Below are 15,000 nucleotides of genomic sequence, written 5' to 3'. Positions count from 1 at the left end.
TGCGGTCTCTACAAAATTAATCAACCAATTTCTGATCTAAACATTTGAAATTTTACATTCAGAGATATGACAAACTTTTTAATCATTATTGTCGAATATTTTAGCTGTCAATAGGTCAAACGTTAAAAGATTTGGCTTTTGTGTTTTCTAGCAAACTATTATGCTAATTTTTGGCCTAAACATTTGAAATTATACATCGTAGGTGTTCAGACATGCAGCAAGCGTTTTAATCAGTTTTTGGGGCGAGAATTTACCTGGCAAAGGTCAAAGTTGAAAGAGTTGACCTTTGCAAATTCTACCAGACTCCTCCGCAAATTTTGGGTCTAAACACGTGAAATATAAAATTATCATATTATATATGAATTGTGAAAATTTCTTTTTATTTAGAAAACAGCAATTGAAGCACGTTTCCACGCGGAAATTTTATAGCAAGCCCCACTCTCCCAATGGTTTACTTCCACATGTGCAACTGCCATCGCGCAAAGGCAGCATGCGTATCCCAGAGTAAACCGACATAAATCCAGTTCAAACAGACACAAGTGTATAAAAGCCAGAAGTAACTTTGAGAAATAAATAGCGAAAGCTAAGAGAGAATCTACTAAAACCACCAAAAAACGCATCCAACTAAAAAATTAGGGCCCCTGACTTCTGGAAATTCTACAACAGTGTAGTAAATAATAGACAATCAACAATTCTCTCACTATCCAACAATCACGAGGTTGTTTGCTCAGCAACCGAGAAGGCTAGCAGGCTTGCCAGTCGGTTTGCCCCCAACTCCACACTGGACCTTGCTAACCACCCTTTCCCGGACTTTCCTTTCCGGACAGGCGCTACACTAGACGATCTGAAAATAACCCCTTTTCACTTCAAAAGCATGTGAACCTGATCTCACCCCGGCTGTGCTATCAAAAAAGTGCTCCGCCGAAGTAGCTCCAGTCCTCTCCAAACTTTACAACAAATGCCTTAACGAATCTTGCTTTCCTGCCTGCTGGAAAACTACTTCTGTAGTTCCAATTTTCAAGAATTCTGGCGAAAGAACTGACCCAGTAAATTACCGCCCCATTAGCCTCCTCCCACTTTTTGCAAAAATATTTGAGTCCATAATTAACCACGCTCTAGTCCATCACCTTACAGATGCTAAACATCGACCAACAAACAATATGGATTTAGACAAGCCCGTTCCACAGCAAACATCCTAACTGTAATCTCCGAGCGGATATACCATTCACTTGACAAAGCAGGGGAGGATAGAGCGGTAGCTCTAGATATATCTAAAGCTTTTAAGAGGGTATGTCATGAGGGTCTTCTCAGGAAAATCAGATCATACGTTATCACTGGAAGAATACTTAACATAATTAAATCCTTCTTAGATAAGAGAACAATCCAGGTTGTCCTCGATGGTCGTACATCTAAACAATATGATATAAATGCGGGAGTGCCTCAGGGGTCTATCCTTGAACCTCTTTTATTCCTAATATTCATAAATTACCTCCCTGACAAAATTGTTTGTGAGATGGGTATATATGCTGATGACACCACGCCCTATAACAGACACGCCAGGAAAACAAATGAACACATATCTAAAGAAATGGCAAAAACACTAGAGAATGACTTCAAATCTGTAGTGGAATGGGGACAAAAATGGATGGTCACATTCAATGCTGCCAAGACTAAACTTGTTTCCTTCAATAACTACAAGAAACCTTCTCTACCACCAATAGTAATGGCCAAAGACCCTTTATCTGAAAAAAAAAAAAACAACATCTTTTAAACTCCTCGACTTAACGTTCACAGGAAACATAAGTTGGAACAATTAAATTGAGAGCATTGTCAGGACCGTTGCGAAAAAGGTAGGTTCTCTCTACGGTGCTAGAAAGCTACTTACGCCCGAAAGTATCCTGTACGTCTATGAGGCCACCATTCGCCCATGTATCGAGTATTCTTGTCATATTTGGGCCAGTGCATCTGCTACTAGTCTCTCACTCCTAGACAAGGTTAAAAAGAGAGTCGCCAACCTGATAAGTACTGAACTGTCATCCAAGCTTCAGCCTCTGTCCCATCGACGAAATGTAGCATCCCTCTGCCTGTTCTACAAGTAATTTAACGGTCAATGTTACGACGAACTGAAAGCACTTTTACCCCCTCTACGTAAATACCCACGACAAACCCGACAAGCAGCAAAATCCCACCCCTTCACAGTTGAGATCCCTAGATGTATGAGAGCCTTCTACTCCAATAGCTTCTTATCCAGAACCACTAGACTTTGGAACTCCCTTCCGGGTTCCTGCTTCCCCAACTCTACTGCCATGCAGAAGTTCAAGTGTAACGTGAACCGGCGTCTTGCTGCCCAACTCCCTACATAGTACCACTGTATCCCGTGTCCCTAATAGTAGCCCCTTACATCAAATTGGCAATGTGCCTTGTTTGGGGTGAAAATGTAATAAAAAAAAAGAAATTAGAGAAAAAAGCTGCTTTATCTATTTACACTACTAAAAACTTTCAAAGTCTACGTCGTTATTTCGTAGTTGAAGTGCGATTTTATTTCGTCTGTAAGCTTAAGCGGAGAAAAAAAGGAAATGTAAGTAACGCAAATGCGCTTAAGAAATGGGCGATATTGAATTAGAAACGGTTTCACAGAAACATGGGTCGAATTCAAAGAACGTTAAATAACATTTATTTCAAAGTCTACGCTTAAAAACAAAGCGAAAACATCTCGAACAAAGTAAGGAAAAGTCGAAAATCAGACGAAATGGTCTTTTAACAAATTTAAGCAGACATTTTGCTCCTCTCCCGTCATCGATTTTCATTTCTCGAGACTTTCCCTCCATTTAAAATAGAAAAAAAATCTCCACCAAGAATCACGAGAAGAAGTTACTTTTCACCTGAGTGTTTCTTTGTTGTTAAATTTATTTATTTATTTATTCATTTATTTATTTGCTCTTAAATTTCCTATTCCCGTGTTGGTCTTAAGACTTTGTCTTGAAAATGTTTACCGCTAGAAGGTGCAGACGACTGCATGTCAGAAAATAAAAAATTATTACGTTTATAATACTAACACTACTACTACTACTACTACTACTACTATCACTACAACAAAAAACAACGACAACTACTACCACTACTACTACTAAAATAATAATTATACACAAAAGAGTAATAGACTGGTAAGGAGGATGCAAAGTCCTAGAAGGTTTAGCATTTACCCTGACCTCTATTTGAAGAATGCGGAGAGGACATTAAGAAAGCCTGTCGCTACTCAAACTCAGATCAACGGTTGTTGCCATCGAGAAATTCGATGTAAACAGATGTTGCGATAACACCAAATGGTATCCAATAATTATCGAATGAGACTGCGAGTATTGGATAGTTGGGGAGACTTGTAATTCGAACTCCAGGGAACATTTAATGTTATTGTTAATGAGCAATCACTGAGTATGTCTTGTGTGAATGTCAGTGACGATGACTCCTCTTTTTACTACTACTACCACTACTGATACTACTACTAATTATAAAAAAATACTAAGGAAAGTTAGTGCCCGGCGTTGTCCGGTCGTGAAATACGGTTAAATATAATATTTTAATTTATAAAATCACAATTAAAAATAAAAAAAAACCATGGGACTTGGTTGTCATAAACCAGAAACGAAACCGGAATCAACATTTTGTAGGCAAAAATAAAAAAAAGAAAATAATGCCTCATGGTGTTCGCGACCTCACAAGGATTAAAGTCGTAAACGAGCACTGTATCCACAGGACCAAGAGCTCAACGTTGCAAATTATTTTTTTAAAATGAAATTACGAATCAACCATTCGCGCATGCGCGATTAACAAATAGCGTTGAAACCAACATTTTTACCTGCCCCTTCCTTCAAACGAAATGATATTTCTACATGAAATAATTAACGATTTTTTTTCTAATCTTTCGATATTATATGTCCGAGAGATTGTTCTTTCTAACGGTACAACATTGTTGCTTGTTTGTACTAGATTACAAAAGTTTTTAGCGGACATACGAACACATACACATATGTTTGCCCTTTATATAATAGACTAGCGGAGGTGCCCGGCGTTGCTCGGATGTGTGTAGGTGGTGTAATAAAGAACCCCGAAATAAAGTCTTAGTAGCGAAGGAATCAAAACAACAGAAGACAGCCCGGGTGGAAAGAGGTGTTTTAAAAAAAATAATGGTAGTCCGCAGGCAGGCTCGAACCGGTAATGCGAAATAGAAGAAAGGTTTTAAAAAAGTAGCACCTAAGCCGATGTCTTCATAGCGCGATGGGAAATCCCGAGCGTTGAAATTAAGCATAGTAAATTTAACTTAGACGATGACTTTGCGAAAATGTCGACGTAAAAAACCGACCCCTCCTTTTTAAAAAACTTCCCAGTTGAGGGAGAATTAATGTTTTTGGCCAATTTTACGATATTTGTCGTCTGAAAGATCGAGCTTGAAAACTATACCGATGTGGTAAGGATCACGTGTGTCGGTAGTTTTTGGCAGACACACACACACACATACACACATTTTGCCTTCTGTATATTAGACTAGCGTGGGTGCCCGGCGTTGCCCGCGTGTTTGGAGGTGTGTGTTGAGCAAAATAAAATAAAATAAAATAAATAAAATAAAAAGGAAGGCTCGATCCCGTACCGGGAAGGAGGAAAAGAACGTGAAAAAAGTGACGTCCTCGCCGTTACATCCATCGCAAGACCAGAGGTGGCGAAGGTTTAAATTAAGGCTAGTCAATCGAAAAGAGAGGATGACTTTCGAAAATATCGGGGAAAAATACGACCTCTCCCTGTAGAAAAGTGCCCAATCGAGGGTGAAGAAATTAACGTTTTTAGCCTATTTTTCGATATTTGCCGTCCGAACGGTCGCGCTTCAAAACGATACTGATCTCGTGAAAATCCGTCACCTCTGTCGAAAGTCTTAAGTATACATACTACCATACATACATACATACATACATACATACATACATACATACAGGTGAGATTTAGATTATAGATAATAATAATAACTGAAACTGCCAGGTTGATTCGTAAAATAAGTCTCATAATCTGACATCTCTCCTCTAAAAGCGCCGTAACATTATCATAGATTGAAGCTAAATGATCATGAAATGTCTTATAAGCTTGAGAGACAACGAAGAAAGAGCACTATTCAATGTAAATGACAGAAAATAACGGAACCCTGAGTAGGTTTATTTTCATTTAAATTCCAAAGAATAATGACATTCTACATCAGCGAGAATTTAATGGTAACCGGCTGTTGTCCAAAGGCAAAGCACCCTGTCATGATGATTAAACAAAAGCTAAAAGATGAGAAAATCTGGAAAGACATTACCACTCGAACTCCGTAGAAATCTACCAGTTTTTGTCAATCAAAGAACTCCTAGAGGATAATAATAATAATAATAATAATAATAATAATAATAATAATAATAACATTAATAATAATAATAATAAAATAATAATAATAACATTAATAATAATAATAATACTAATAACATTAATAATAAAATAATAATAATAAAAAATAATATTAATGATAAAAATAATAATATAAATAATGAAAATACATAATCGAGGAGGATCAAGGAGAGAAGACACTAGCTAGAACTCCACTAGATGAGTGCAAAGAGGACTGGCACCTTGGAGAGGCTTATTGCCACCCAAACTCCAGTAAAAACCAATGGACGCCGCCAACAAGAAATCAACGGTAACCGGCTGTTATGATAACGTAAATTGATCTGTAAAGTTATCGAAAAAGGTAGAGAGTACTAGAAATCTGGGGAACTTGTTGTCACTCAAACTCCCGAGACAACCACAAGATCTTCTCAAAGAGAAATCTTTAATAATTGCTTGTGTGACTGCATAGAGAAAATTTGGATCAATTGCAATGTGGGAGTACTTTAGAAGACTGCCTTGTTGGAGAACGTCCAGAATCTTGCTGAAGTGTTGAAAGACCAAGAAAAAAAGTTGCTAATAATTTTGATCAATTATTATGAACCGACTATCTGCATTAAATTGTCAATAAGACCAGCCAGACACAATTGTGTGTGTGTGTGTGTGTGTGTGTGTGACCAAAAACTGACGCCACATCAGCTAACCAAGGACGGTCAAGGAGGATGGAAAAACCGTGGAGAAATAGCAGCAGTCACAACTCTGCTTAATAAGTGCAAAAGTGACTGCGACATCGGGGAACTTATTGCCATCCAAATGCCAGTAAAGACCAATGGTCGCCACCAACGACAAATCAATGATAAGCGGCTGTTACGATAATGCAAATTTATTTGCAATTATCATCGAAAGAGATGGAGAGTACTAGAAATCTGGAGAGGCATTTTGTCACTCAGACTCCAGAGATCACCAAGAGTTGTTCCAAAAGATAAATCTTTGATGATAGTCTGTGTGAGTACTCCTAATGAGTAACTACTACTACTACTACTACTACTACTACTACTACTACTATTACCACTACTACTACTACATCTGCTACTACTCCTACTAATGATGATTATGAAAACCAAGAAAACTGATACCGCAAAATTGTAAGTTAAAAACGCCCCTCCATCAAAAGGTGGTAGTGTCGCTATAGAAATAGTTCTGAAGGGCTAAGAAAATAGAAAAAGAGAGCAGAAAAATTACTAACCGAGCTTCCACTGGATGAGTGCCAAGTGTACTGAAAAAAGTGTGCGGCTTGTTGCAACCCAACATCTTATGAAGGCGAGTGATCGTTTCCAGAGAAAAGTAAATGATAAACGGCTGTCGCGATGATGCAAATACATTTGCAAATGTTATTGAAAGCGGTAAAAAGTGCTGGAAATCTGGGGAGACTTGTAACCTAGACTCTCGGTAACACCACCAGCTGTATCTAGTTAGTAATCTTTGATGATGTTTCATATGAAAACTCATAATCAGTACAAATGATAATGATGATGATGATGATGATGATAGATATATTAGCACCTATAAACATAACTCAATTAAAAGCGTAACTTTATTGTCTGTGACCGCTATACGAAATAAGTATCACACATTCTTGAACTTGTTTTACTTTTGTCAGGTTAAAACTACAGTTAAATGTATTTTATTGGTGTTTTATTCAATCCAATTTATAAAACCCACTATGTCTATTTGTCTCTATTTTTCAAACTTCATCTCCTCCGAGATGCCACGTGGCAGAACAGTGCGAGAAATGTTAAAAGATTGCATTTTTGTAGACCGTTGTTACACACCCATATATATATATATATATATATATATATATATATATATAATGTGTGTGTGTGTAAGCCAGTAAAAAATAGCCGCTAAAGGGTCAAAATAAAAAAAAAGACGGAACCTGTTTGTTGTGAGTCGTCTTAAATTCTTCCTGTACCCATGCAAAAATATATGTTTAAACGTAAGAATCGTTTAATTTTTACTTAATCTTAAACGTATGATGATAGCTCAAATGATAACGACTAAGGCTAAATCGTTAACGCATAACAATTTTTATTCTCACACGACGGACAACGTAAAGGTTTCCAACATCCATAACTAAAGTGGTGTTACGGATCCGACAGGCTCATAGCGTCGTTAGTCTGCGCTGCTGTTGAATCCAACACGACTAACTCATTTTAAAGATAAACTTTCTTTTCTGCGTGTGTGTATGTGTGCGTATGTGTATCTGCGTGAGGAAGGGAAACTCGGAATCTGCATTCTTATCTGCCATTCACACCTTAACAAAACTAAGTTACCATTGATTCTTAACTTCTTTGAATCCAGCAATTCTCTTTCTAAAGGATTTATGCGCATGTGTCAGCACCTGCTAACGTCACATTTGCATTTTATGGCGCCACACGTGTTCATTCGCCTGAGCTTGAGATCTAACTTACAAGTTTTCAAAGAATGAAACGCTTGAGTTCCGTTTACGATAAGTTCTATCCAGTTTTTCTATAAAACCGTGTCTTCGGGTTTCAAAACAAAACATCATTACCTTTATCAATGGATGTTTTCAGTCAAATTCGTTTTTTTTTTATATATACCTTATCGTCAACGTCACTTGATCATTCGTTACCAAACTTGGTGAAAATATCGGTAATCCTCTAAAATAAGATTATGTTTTTGATTCTAGGATTAAAGATCAAGCTACAAAAAGGGGAATGCCACAGTTCCTCCGATGACGTCATCGTAGAGCCTAGCTAGATGGCCTATATTGTAGCCACTGATGTCCTGCATCTTATCTGAGATTGATTTTAATATATCCAGTCACGGCTGAAATTTGGATGGCATTTAATCTTTTAATTTTATTCCAAGTCTGCATCTTATACTTTACAACGAGTCAATGCTGGGCGCCCTGTAAGCGAATTAATAAAAAACACGCATAACTTTTTTAGTATCAAACTGACACTTACTGCTTTAAAGCTCCAACTGAAAGTCCAGTTTACTAATCTTGCTTCAATAAATAAATATTTATCATCTTGGAATCCAGCTATTCTTTTTAATCAGAATCATATTCTACATATGAAACAGTAACTTCCATGACTTTTTTGTTACCCAATATTGATGAATAATATTTGATATACAAAGTTTTTTATGACATAAAAGAATATTTAAAACCTCAAATAGTAAATCTGAACCGGTCCTGGATATGACCTTAAACTATATCCGATGGTGAGGCCCCAGCTTGCAGGCCTTAGGGAGTGTGTAGCCACCATTTAATTGCCATTCCTCCCAGGTCCACTCTGACCCGGAGTGGTAGTACCTGTTAGGGTCCCAACTATGGGTTAAATAGAATACGACTTAAAAAAGAAATACGCTATATTAAAAAATCGTTCTTCAAAATCACCAGATTCGGCATTAAATAACATGAAAAGGGTTGATATGTCGTAAAACAAAAACAACCAACAAAATCTGAACAAACATTATGACTTTTCCTTATGTTTGTAGTCAAAGGTATCCAATTCACGATTGATATATGTTTTAGTTTATATATATATGAGAGTCGTTCCAAAAGAAAAGATCCTACTTTTGTAACCCAAAAGTTGATGAGTTACAAAGACGGAGGTGGTACCATTAAAAGGAGAGACATTTTGTGATCAAGAATTATTTTGTCTACATAGTCACCACCAGCAATTTAATGGCGCATCTCTATTTCTGACGCACGGTCATTAAAGATATATTTTCTCAGAGTCTCACACCGTTAATATCTGCAGCAGAGAGATAAGACTTTCAGGTCATGAATTCATGGGTCCAGTTATCATAACAATGAAATTACAATTCTGTCTGATCCATTATGGTGGAATAATAACAAGTGATATTACTTTTGGAAGGAAGCTCGTGCGTTCTCTTCAGTAAATCTTTTATAATTCGATATTCTCAACAACTAAATCGTATATAGTACTGTGGTTTATGGGTTCACAGCAAGAATAAATATTTATGCATATTCTTGTCATTAGGTTTTCTTCAATATGTTTTCATTTCCCCAATGTTTTACATCTTCACAAACCCTTAATTAAAGTGGTGACCAATTTGTACTTCAATTTGAAATTTTATATCGTGCGTGGTGAAATGGATACCTATGCGGAATATCTACGATTCCAGGTAAGCATTGAGCTAGAGGAAGCGGTTTCGATCCCACCCAAAGCCAGTCAGAGGATTAGTTGACCAATCCGTGGTTAGATGACAACAGCAATTGAGGGCAGCAATTGCTGTGGATGTAGTTGGAGGATTCGACATTCCTATCCCGTCCCGGTTAACCTGACGAATACCAGAGGAATAATTGGCCGAAACGTCATGAAAACAAGAACTAGAAGATGAGGATAATAGTCCAAATAATTAAATAAAAAATTATAGTTGGAGGTTTGTTTATAAAATCGCTGCCATTTAATGCAAGAAAAAAGATAAACACTTGCGAACGATAAGTGTTAGATGGGTTCGATTCTGACGCAGAAACCAGCAATTATCCGCTCCTTGTCAGTAACGTCGGGTCTGGAATGTGAGAACTAAAGAATAAGATAAAGAATTGATAGTTACATCGACGGAAACGTTGCGGAATTTATTACGAGTGTGCGAATAATATAAAGTCTCATCTAAGACATTCGCAAACAAAATTATTAATTTCCCCATAATGTTTCAGAGTTATATTAGGTCCTGGATATGACCTTAAACTATATTCAGTGGTGAGGCCCAGCTTGCGGGCTTTAGGGAGTGCGGAACAACCCTTTAATTGTCATTGCTCTCAGGTACACTCTGATCTATGGGTTAAACAGAAACCGACTTGAAAACAACAAATATATTCTATTTAAAAAATTTTCTTCAAAATCTTTGGATTCGGCATTAAATAACCTGAAAAAGGTTGATATGCCGTAAAACAAAAACCAACCAACCAAGAGTTATATTACAAAGACGCAGTTTTTATTTTGATTTTTACAAGAATCGTTTCAGACAAGTTATGAAAACATTTGATTTAGGGTATATTCATAATAATAGAAAAGGGAGAGTATGAAAGAAAAAAACCTTATTACCAGCGTTCAATCACCTGGACAAGAAATAGGCTTGTCAAAAAGTATATCTACTAAAAAAACAAGGAAGAATAAAGGGATTATAAGGCTGGCAAAACAAATTTGTTCTTATCATTGCGGTTTAGGCAGACATTGGAAACCCTATATGGAGGTTACTGCGCATGTAATCGTGATGCAAGACTCATGCAATCCCCAACCACGCATCGCTTGAGTCTGCACTGCTTGATTCCAGTGGCAAAGTGAAGTCCAAAATGATTGGAAACAATGCCAAGATAAGCTTTCCTGCTTTCCGGCTGACTACAATATGGTTGTCTTCAAGTTCTTGATGGGCCGTTCCATATAAGTTAACAAATTTACCGAATTTCCATTACTAATGATTACTATATTGTCCGATTTCTACTGCACATGCTTTAACCCTTATCCTCGAGTGGCCTCTTGGCATTGATAATGTGGTGATGCCTGTGCAAAAAAAAAGCTAAGAAAATATACAGCACCTCGTATTTCCAAATGGTCTCCCATTTTATTACTTCACATGCGCAATGATGCTTAACTTCGGTAATTTAACGGAAATCGCTGTGTTAACGATTTTGTCGCATTAGTGGCAACTATTGTACTCATAAATGTGGCTAGTCATATTCATACTATGTTTTGAGCGTTGTGCTCTCCCGCCTCATGTGTTAAGTACATTCTTCAGATTAAAATATGAGTGTTTGGGACGTATTTGTATATTGGTGTTTATTGTGTTCTGCAATCTAATGAGTTGGATGTTTATTCTTAAATAAATTAAATACTCATGATATACACCTGACATTATCCATCACAAGAAAACGTGTAATAAAAAATGGTTTTATAAACAAACGCATTTATATTTGCTTCCTATTGCTTTTATCTTTCTTATTTGGAGTCGTAATTCACTCAAACGATTTTGAAAGATAAATAAGAATAGAAAATTTCTTTGTACAAAATCGTTACACATCGGGGGCTGATTTATGTTTTACTAAGCCTACTGTTGTGGACGGGTAAGGGTTCGGAAGTTAAACACAACCCGGTACTAAGTGAAAACGAAATTTATTATAATGAAAAGCAAATATAACAGACACAGAGAGTGATTATACGTCCGTCCTATTGCCAAGTCTGCATAACTTTTGCATAACACCAAGTAGCATATTTTCTCCAACTTTATAGCAGTGGACGAATGAATTATTATCCGTACCTCAACTCTTACTTTATTAAGAAATGATTTGTTAATTATTTTGTTTTTATTTTTATATTATTTTCCTGGAATCCTTTGAAATGAGGTTTCATAATTTTTTGTGTATTCATTCCTTTATGGCATTCCTAGTTAGGGTTGAACCCGCTATCTTCAGACAACGCTCACCTTGAATAGTACCTATTTACAATGCCTCTCCACGGGACAGAGTTAGACACCAGGGTCGTTTTTTTTTCACCGAAAGAGAACAAGAAATGGAAAGGCAGCAGCTGAAGAACAGATACTACACTTTATTTATTTGCTTCCCCACTGAGCAAATAAGGCAGGAGGCCGTTTTTTAATGTGGAGATAGGGGGAAGGGGGAGGGAAAGGGGGAGCCAGCTCCCGAGAAGTGGGAAGTTGGAGCTGGATTAGAAACTGTTGGTATGAAGGGTTGCCCCTTCAGTGACCAAGGTCAGATATGTGGGGTTACCCCCACATATGGTCTTTGCTAGTCATAGCTGGTCTTTGCTAGTCATAGCTTGCAGTATCTGTCGGTTGTATTTATTTGCTTCCCCACGTAGCAAATTAGGCACAAGGCCGTTTTTTAATGTGGAGATGGAGGGAGAGGGGGGACGGAAAGGCGAAACCAGCTCGCGAGAGGTGGGAAGTGGGAGCTGGATGAGAAACTGTTGGTATGAAGGGTTGCCCCTTCAGTGACCAAGTTCAGATATGCGGGGCTAACCCCACATATGGTCTTTGCTAGTCATAGCTGGTCTTTGCAAGTCATAGCTTTGCAGTATCTGTCGGAACAGATGGTATTTATTTGCTCCCCCACCGAGCAAATTAGGCACAAGGCCGATTTTTAATGTGAGGAGTGAAGGGGAAATGGGGACCAACTCCCCGGGGAGTAGGGGAGCTGGATAGTGACAATTGGTATGAAGGGTTTCCCCTACATTGACCAAGGTCTGATATGTGGGGTTACCCCCACATATTGTCTTTGCTTGCAGCATCTGTCGGAACAGATACTACACTTTGCTCTTTGCCAAAAAGCCAAGTAAGTCTTCGCTCACCTGGAATAGTAGCTAGAAGCATTGCGCCTCTACGGTCAACGGTGAGCATTGTGTGAATATAGCGGTTTCAATCCTACCCAAAGCGGGCAAGATGACCAGTTGGTTAAACCCGGTGAGACAACAACTTTGGAATCCAGTAATTACAGAGGATACAATTACAAGACTCGGCATTCCTACCCCTTCACAGTTAATCACCTGAAGAAGCCCAGAGAATGAGTTGGTCGAAACGTGGTGAAACAACATCTGTGAAAATGTGGATAAAAGCCCGCAGAAAAAAAAAATAATAATGAATACACACACAAAAAATAAATAGTTTTTAATCATATATGCGATGTTTACCGTTACCGTAAGAGGGATGAGAGATATTTTCCAATTTTTGACAATTGAAAACGTCTTTGGAATTGTACTCCCTTAACTGTATCTGTCGGGGTAACCCCATGATTCGACTCTTTCTCGACTTAATCATCATCTAGACTATATTCTCCACTACCCATAATACAAAACATTCTCATCAACGTTTTTTTTTTCTTTTTTAAATTTTTCATTACATTTTCACCCCAAACAAGGCACATTGCCACTGTGATGTAGGGGGCTACTATCAGGGACCTGCACTACAGGGGCAGCAAGATGTCTGTTCACATTACACTTGAACTTTTGCATGTTAGTACAGTTGGGGAAGCAGCGACCCGGAAGGGAATTCCAAAGTCTAGCAATTCTGGAGAAAAAAGCTCTCTTACATCTAGGGATCTCTACTGTGTAGGGGTGGGATTTAGCTGCTTGTCGGGTTTGTCGTGGGTATTTACGTCGAGGGGGTAAAAGTGCCTGCCGTTCATCGGACCATTCACCATTAAAATACTTGTAGAACACGCAGAGTTTGGAACACGTGGTGTAACAGATAAAGGCTATGATTATCAAGCAATTCTTAATGACAGATTCTTGAAGGCTGGAGATTTGATCCTCACGACACTAAGAAAAACATAATCATTGATAAAAGCTTTAACTTTACAGATTTTATTATGTGACGTATTATAATAAAATATTTACGTTTTAAAAAGTTAATTATCGTATTATATAACTTCACACGCAAAAAGACCGTATTTTAGAATTTTCAGTCACTTAACGCCTTTATCCGTTGTATCACGTGTCTAAAAGCACGAGAAGAAGGATATTTTTATCGCCATTTTAGATGGTCATTATAGCATTTTAACTGTTGTGTCATATGACCACTTCGTGATGCTAATATAAAGAATAGTCAAGAATTGTACTCGGTCATATTTCAGAGTACGAGAACAAACCACGCACTTGGATGGATTAAATATAAGACTCAGTTCGATATTCCGTGTAGATTTTAGAGTTCGACCAGACGCATATTACAGCTGACATCTGTCAGAATCTGACAATAATAACTGATAAAAATAGCTTATATGAACAGAAAATACAAACAAGAAATGCAGCACTGATTGAAATGTCACTCTCCAGAAACTCTTTTAGAATTGTTGCTTAAGCAACGCCTTTATCCGTTGCGTCAAGTATCTTAAACGAGAGGATTGTGTTTTTACTCTCACTTATTAACCTAGCACTTTATCCGTTGCGTCATATGTCCACATGTCGGTTCTAATTCAGAATAAAACACAATTACTTGAAGATTTTACATATTCACGGTTGAGGGAACAAGAACAGTATACCTCCGATGAGTAAATAAAGGATTCAGATTGAGATTCTGCATAGATTCCATAGTTCAATCTACAGATTCCGGAGTTCGATTAAACGCATATTGGAGCAGAGGAGAATAAGTTTTAATAATCGAAAACAATAGAAATAATCAATTCTTATCTTAAGAAATGATCAAACATGATATTGAAAGCATTGCTAATTGGTCCAAACAAGAAGAGAGATCCCATTGTAACATATTCGCGTTCTTATTTTATCTGTTGAACTTCCGTAAATTTACGACTGGCCATTTTATTTCATTGCGGCTTTCCCGTTCTCCCATTTTTCTTCGTTCTTTATTAGCTAGACTGATATTCTCTCAACGTCTTCCGCAATTTCTAGCTGTCGTTTCCCCCGTTTTTATGACACCGTTTGGTCCGTTCAGCGAACAATCGCATTTGCGAAGCATCCAATCGAAATACACAAAAACGCATCCCACTCAGGAATTAAAACCAACTTACGCAGCAGGGACCATTATCATTACTCGATTACTCTTGTCAAGTAGAAAATTAAGATTTTACTT

The 15,000-nt window shown here is 37.6% G+C and overlaps 1 long non-coding RNA gene across 5 annotated transcripts in view; it reads right to left on the bottom strand.

Annotated features, from left to right (window-relative positions):
* LOC145247278 (uncharacterized) overlaps positions 1-15,000 on the bottom strand; it is a 1,304,641-nt gene that overhangs the window by 832,218 nt on the left and 457,423 nt on the right. The gene's annotated exons all lie outside the window — the stretch shown is intronic.

The sequence above is a fragment of the Euprymna scolopes genome, chromosome 25, assembly GCF_053919585.1.
Source record: "Euprymna scolopes isolate OS-2025 chromosome 25, ASM5391958v1, whole genome shotgun sequence".
Classification (NCBI taxonomy): domain Eukaryota; kingdom Metazoa; phylum Mollusca; class Cephalopoda; order Sepiida; family Sepiolidae; genus Euprymna; species Euprymna scolopes.
The sequence above is the reverse complement of the archived record's forward strand: the minus strand, read 5'-3'. Positions and strand labels throughout refer to the sequence as shown.